Consider the following 7315-nt stretch of genomic DNA (forward strand, 5'->3'; position numbering starts at 1 on the left):
TATTCCTAGTTTGCAGTTTTTCACTTATAGCAGGGCTTTAGGGTACGAATCCCTTGCGATAAATGAGGGACTACTGTATTTACAATATGAAGAAGATAGTAGTAACAGTAATAATAATAGCATAACACAGTTTTTATGTTTGGCACAGTGTTTCAAAAATAATTTAATTCTTAATGAATAAAGTATGATAACCTATTTTATGGCTCCAGGCTGCTATATAACCTTTTTTTTTTTAGAAAGTTTTATTATAATTATTATTTAATAGTATGTCTTATCGCTGTGTTTCAACAATCAGAGACAATGCAGTATTCTTGTCTTCTGCTTCACAGCAGCAAGAAAAATCCCGTCTTAGTAAATTTAATGCTGGTCTGACAAACTCATTGGTGCTCACCAAAAGGAAGCCTCAAGTAATAAGTGCAAGAGCTCTTGCTGTGTACAAGCATCTGCAGGTAACTCCCACTCACCAGACGCCTACTGGATGCACAGTCTCCTGCAGAATAGTACAAAGTACTGCTGGATCCTCTCAGCATCACAGTCTTTATTCGTTGTCTGTCGAGAAAAAGTGCATATAATGACTTAATGGGCACTCACCTGCTCTAATTAGTACTGAAGGGTACCCAAAGGCAAATATGCATAAACAGTTTCCATTTTTATCCTTAAAACAGTGCTGTTATTAATGATAAAGTCTGATAGTGTGCTTTTATTATAAATCAAATGCCTGATTAGTTGTAAATGGTGTAGTAAAAGTGGTTTTAGTTTACTGAGGCTTATCCAGGACTTTTTCTTGTTAAAGATCAAAAGATGAAAACGTCTCCATCGCCTCTAAATATTTACAGTAACTTTACATTATCAGACTTGAATTTAGACATTACGTTATTGTGAAAAAGCCATTTTTTATTTTTCATTTTTCTCCAAACATGCAGTCCTTTAGAGTACATTTCAAAGGGATTTTGAACAATAGTTGTTGTTTTTTATTTTATTTTTTCAAGTTCATGTCAAATTTATTGTCATTCACATCACATGTGGTACATGAGGTGGAACAAAATTATGTACTCAGGGTCCCAGTTACACCCAAAAATAGCAAAATATAAAGTGTAAAGTGTGTTTTGATATTTGACTTCATTGTCCCTTATGTTTAGTACATTAGCAGACTATTTGTAGAGAAATGTTCATGTATTGAGCTGCTTATTTCTGATCCATGATTCATACAAAGGCTCCAAAAATTAAGCCACAAATCAGTGCCGCGTCTACGTATAGAAATGTAGCTAAGAAACTATTTTGAATTGGATCATTCATATGCTACTAACAATTAGCCTGCATTTTGTAAGTTGACTATAAAAGACTAAACTGACAAATACAGTTTATCACAGCATGTAGGAGTTATTAGCTGAAAACCTGGCACACAGTGAATGACCAACTAATGGGTGATGCGTCTCTCAGGTTCTGACACTTTTTATTTTGGCCTACACTCATCTGTTTCGTTACTTTTTAAGCACACACCGAACAACAAGCTGTCGTGGTTAAGTCAAGTTTTTTAAAGTGGAACAATTGACTTTTTAGTATTGCACACTTAGAAGAGTTTTGTTGTAAATTGGTTCCATTTCAATAAACTTGAATTTTTTTAGAGTCCTCTTGGTATGGATGCAGCAGTAGAGGTTGATGTAACAGCTCAATCATTTGCTTTTCGTTACTGCGCCAGCTGAGAAATAAATGAAAAGGAAAAGAAACGTACTGTAACAGATAATCCAGAGACTTGCTGATTGACGTGTTTCTATTCTATCTCTGATCAGAGAACTCCATCACTGACAGGCCTCAGAAACAAAGAGAATACTTAAAGCACGCATTTAAAATGAATAATAAATCATACAGATGGCATTTTAAGATAGCAGCCACACTTTAAAAGCTGCCAATCACAAAACAATGTTCAACTTGTGCAACACTTGAAGTAATTTAAGTTACGAAGTTTCACGATAATCTAATCTAAGCTCATCAGTTTTCATCGTCTCAGTAGGCCCTGCTCGGGACAAACTAAATCAAGATAAATAAAAACCTATGAAAACAAGCATTCTCATAAAATAATACTGTTAAAATCAAAGCCTGATGAAACGATTTCATAAGCTATGCAATAAATTTGTGAACAGAAATAGTCAGTGGACTCTATATTCAAAATATGCTATGCATTTTCTGGACCCGATGCCGTCTCCATAATTGATAAATAGAGGGAATACAGATGTAACCTTGGGTATAAGTGTGTATTGGAGCTGAATATTGATTCAGAGTTTCCTTGCTGGTGGCAAATGTGCGAGCAGACCATAAAGACAAGATATAAAATATATTATGAATGTCTCTGCTGGATTGTAGTTTCTCATTAAAATTCAGAGGGGGCCTTTGCAGACAAACCTTGTCATGCTAATCCTGGGCAAGTGGTCCCACAGGGTCCCGGCAACTGTGCTCAAGCTTAGTGTATCTTGAAGAACAATTTTTGTGTGTATGTGTGATCTTTGTCGTATCACTTCCAGTGCCTTTGTGCTGTCATTGTCCTCTTTGTATGGTAGTTTATCTTAGTCAAACAACTGGTTAAAACACCAAAACGCACCGCTTGTTCCACTTTCTGTTGAAAGAGTTTGCACATAAATGGACGCTCTTTAGGTAACTGACGGCTCAGCTGAAGAGCAGCAATACTTTATGAATGCGGTCTATTGTGTAAATTTTAATTAATAATCATTTATTTAAAATATTTAAACCTACAGAAGCAGATAAGGACCAAATAAACCAATTTCAGACAGAACAAAACCAAATAATAAATTGTATGTGAATAATTTACATCTTATCGAACTGCAGGTCAGTTTCAATATAGAATGAGTGAAGTGTGTGAAATCTAATCTGATTTCATTTTATTAAAATGAGAACGCATTTCTGGGAGTCAGTGGCAGATTTTTTTTTGTTTTTTCTTCTTCTTTTTGATGCGTATCAACAGTTTATTCCACCCATGATCAGTGATAAGACACATGGAGACTTTGTTGGCTGGCTGTGATTTGAATAACTAAACAAACCAAAACTATAAAACTCCCATGTATAACAGTGAATAAAAGGCATGTTTGTAGCAAGCTAAATTATGAAAGCTTTTTCCATTTTTAATTCTTTACGTTTGTTTTCACCATGCACTAAAAGCTGAAAAATATATAAGTTTACACATTAATCTGAAGTTCTTTTTTTGCCTTTTTTGAATGATGTTATAGAAAGGCATTACCATGCTGAGAGGAAAACCCTGAAATCTAATATTTCTCTGCTGACAAAATTACCAGCATGACCTTTAAAGCTTCCTATTTAAACGTCTTATGTCCGATGTCTCGCAAATGACAATAAGATGTCTTGTCAATCATGTAAATTACATCTCAGATTCAATGGATCACATTGCACATGGGGATAGAGGAGAGCATTATGTTGACTGAAAAAGGGAGGACAAGCAATTAATGATATCTGAGCCAGGGGTTTTTATATCTCCAACAATCCAAAATAGATTTAAATGATCAAAAATGTTGGGCTTGCTTCCGCCATCCCAAGTCATTTCTCTGTTGATAGAGGAGAGTAAATTGCCATAAGGTATTTGTGATGAATTTAGTATTGACACTCATCTCTGTGAATGGTGCCAATTACACGTTGTAGCAAAAGGGCTGGAAATGGACTTTTAATTTAAATGTATTTCAATAACGCGTGTAATGAAATGTGCCACCTGATTGATTAATGTCACCTTTCATGTGCAGCACAAGCCTGGCCGGTGCTGCAGATGTTCTGACTGGAATATCATTTTAATGACACGCTGTGGCCAGATTTGTCATTCAACAGGCCTACAAAGCAGCGCGATCATTATGCTGAATGTTCTTCTTGCTGTCTGTCTTCTGGGGACCTTAAATATCCCCCCCCACCCCCCACCCCCTGCATGTGAACTGTTCAGATGTGTTAAAGCAGAGCCAGGGGGATTCGAACAGATGCTGAATGGTTGTTCTGTCTTCAGTACGTCCGGGCTTTTTCAGCTTGGAGGTGATATCAAGTTAGAACCATATTATGACTCACTTTGATGTTACAGCTTCCAGCTGTGAGAAGCAGACGAGGAAAATGACGTTTATTAAGCTAAAAGAACCATAAAGTGGACATGTTTTTGTGTTTAATTTGAAATAGGGACGAATAAACACATACTTTACAAAATAGGAGCGGTGGCACAGAGGTTAGAAGTGATTGGAGAGTTGCTGGTTCAACTCCCCGTACCAACAACATCAAAATATGGGTGGGAAAGGTGAAACACTCAGACCTGCCTCCACCCTCATTTGCTCCACTCTGGGTCCTTGAGCAAAGCCCTTAACCCCCACCATATGCTCCCCCGGGTGCCCCAGATAGCTGCTCTCTGCTCCACACAGAGGGCTGTGGTAGCTTGGTGGACTGTGGTTGCGTCAGGAAGGGCATCCGGGTTTGTATAGATCTAGTAGAGTGCTGTATGAATGGGTAAACGAGGCACAGATTGTAGTGTAAAGTGCTTTGAGCGTCTTGACAAGATAGAAAGGCGCTGTATAAATACAGTCCATTTACCATTTACATGTAGAAACGTTTATTTTTTCTGTTTTACAGTTTTACCCACAGCTATAAAAAGTATCTAATGTTTAACATACGGCTAAGTAATGTTTCAGTATGTACAAATTCATGTTTTGTCTTCCACTTGTCTAATTCTGATTCATCATAATGATCATTATTAAAATATTTACACAGTTTTTTGCACAGGAAAGCGCAAACACCTGTATCCAAGTGTCTTAAATCAGACATTTCGTGTCACACCTTTAGTATCGACGGAAAAATAAAAAGAGGAAAACAAAAACTAAGAAGCTCCTCCAGGCGTTTCACCGTGAGAGCATTCTTTTATAAAAGCAATATCCTACTGGGGATTTAAGTTGCTGTCCCACAAAAAAATGAATTAGAAACGCAGACACCATAGGGTTGATGTGAACTTACAAACAGCCTTTTGGTTCAGTAGACAAGATTAAGCACTTAAATTCCAGACTCCCCTCCAGGTCAAACCCTGATACCATCACATCCTAAACTGGTTTACTGCGACCTGCACTAAATGGGATCATTTCATCTCAAAACTGACAATCCAGTGTGTTGTTATTGTTTTCTGCATTGGATTAAGTTTGTAGTGTCGCTGATATCATATATAGATTGAATGTAAAATCAGAGTCACTTCCATTTGCATTCAGAAGGCAGCTCCAGTATCTGCAGGCTCTGGCTTGATGTGCGCCAGGAGCATTCGAGGACGACCACATGCAAAGAATCACAAACGAAACAGAGGCCACAGATACAATATCAACACGTGTCATCTGGATAGATGTGTCAATTTAGGTGCGCCGTATGCATGCAATGTGCCGTGCCTTGAGCTGTGCTCTCTGCATTAATTTCCTGTTGTCTGAGTTCAAAGTGTTTGTCACCCGGTGTCAGTCACACTGTCGGCCTCCCGTCTCGCTGCTCGGGGACTTCAGCACAGTAGCAGAAATTGTTGTTTTCCCTTAACAGTACACTGGGTCACTTGGTCGATGGTGGCAGGGGGTCAGAGCAGCAGACGGTGGTGCCCACTGTCACCGCTGCATGACAGAATACTCCAAGGATTCACAGCTACCCACTAAAATCTCCTGGAGGACGGAGAACACAACCAGATGAGTGGGGAAGGAAGTAAAAGGTGATGTTGCAGAGGAGAGTGGGTGGAGGAAAAAAGCAAAGTGAATTTCTTCACTGGTGAATTTCTTCGAGGCATACGGACCATGTGACAGTGCAGGCTGGCAAACAAGCTAGATGGCCGGACTAAACAAAGGTCCACTTGATTAAAATAGCACTGTAGATTAATCAGGGCCTTCTGTACACATTTGCCCAGAGGCATTAATCAACAGTGGGTACACTACTTGGAATAATAGGCAAGGTGATTATACAGCTCTGAAAGGCTCCTCTTGATCGTGATTCTGGGCATGAGCTGGTTTACAGGCCACTTGTTAGCTGAAAGTGATATAACAACACCAACTGTGAAACACAAAGGGAAATCAGTAAGCAATCAGTGTGTTTTGTTTACTTAAAATCCCCCGATCATATCTGATTAATAGTTTAATTAAACATCTGCAAGGAATCAAATGTTGCTAAAAGTACTGTATTTTTATTCAGTTTGATGTTCTGAGTGCAGACATGTATTTTTACCAAAAGTATAATGCTTTACAACTTGATAATACAGTACAATACAAAATTATGGTTTTTATTTACTTCTTGCAGCAACATTGTCTGTGTGAATTAATGCTATGATTTTATCTATGCTGTGATTTATGATTTATAATAGTCTACTATGATTTTTTTTTTTTTTTGGAAAATATCAACATCAGTCTGTCCCAGAAGTTGAGATTATTAAAAAAAAAAATTATAATAATAATATGTAATTTATTTGTTATATAGATAAATTTAGGCTAAATCTAAAGATTTAGTATAAGATGTATAACTCGTTCTATTTCTCTAACACATTTCATTTCTTGACTGGTGATGAAAAATGTACACAGCAGACTCATTTATGTTGTTTAGGATATTTATTCATGAGGTGAAGTGTACAGTATATTAAGTACACAAAGAAACTTGAAGGTTATGAGTGCCAGCCTTCGTGGACAATCCAAGCTCTGCAGATGCAACAAAGTCTATGATAATTGTGAAAACGTAAAAACACTGACAGTTGCCCACTCTGAAATACAAAGTGCTGCTGCTTCACAAAATAGCGTATAAAATAATCCAACAATGTTCAGTCAAGTCATCTGGACGGCTTCTTTTGTTGATGAGATGTTTCGTCCTTCATCCGAAGGACTTCTTCAGTCTGAGGAGCCACCAAACCAAACTGAATCCCACAAACAGCTCAGCCCCAGAGTGGGAATAAAACAGTTTGCTGGTGATAAGATGGCCTCCGGGGCCCACCCTCTCCCCAGTTAACTCCTCTAAGGCAGCCGTACCAAAGTGATTCAAAACTGAACACTGCTGGATTTATACCTGAATTAATGAGCATGAACTTTGTTATATAAAATAATGTTTCTACTGTGTGCTATGTGCTAGGCCTATCAAGAAGGCCCATCTGTTATTATTGTTTCTAATTAAGAGTTACTTTATTTTAGTACTGAGGTAATTGTATCTATCAAGTTTAATGAAAAGCAAAGTTTACTTTTTATGTATTCATTCATTTATCCAAAAAAATAAATAAAAATCATAAATTTGTGTTTTTTTGTTGTTAATCGCCCAATAAATAAATAACATT

This window comes from Nematolebias whitei, chromosome 3, assembly GCF_014905685.2.
Source record: "Nematolebias whitei isolate Nwh7 chromosome 3, NemWhi1, whole genome shotgun sequence".
Lineage (NCBI taxonomy): Eukaryota > Metazoa > Chordata > Actinopteri > Cyprinodontiformes > Rivulidae > Nematolebias > Nematolebias whitei.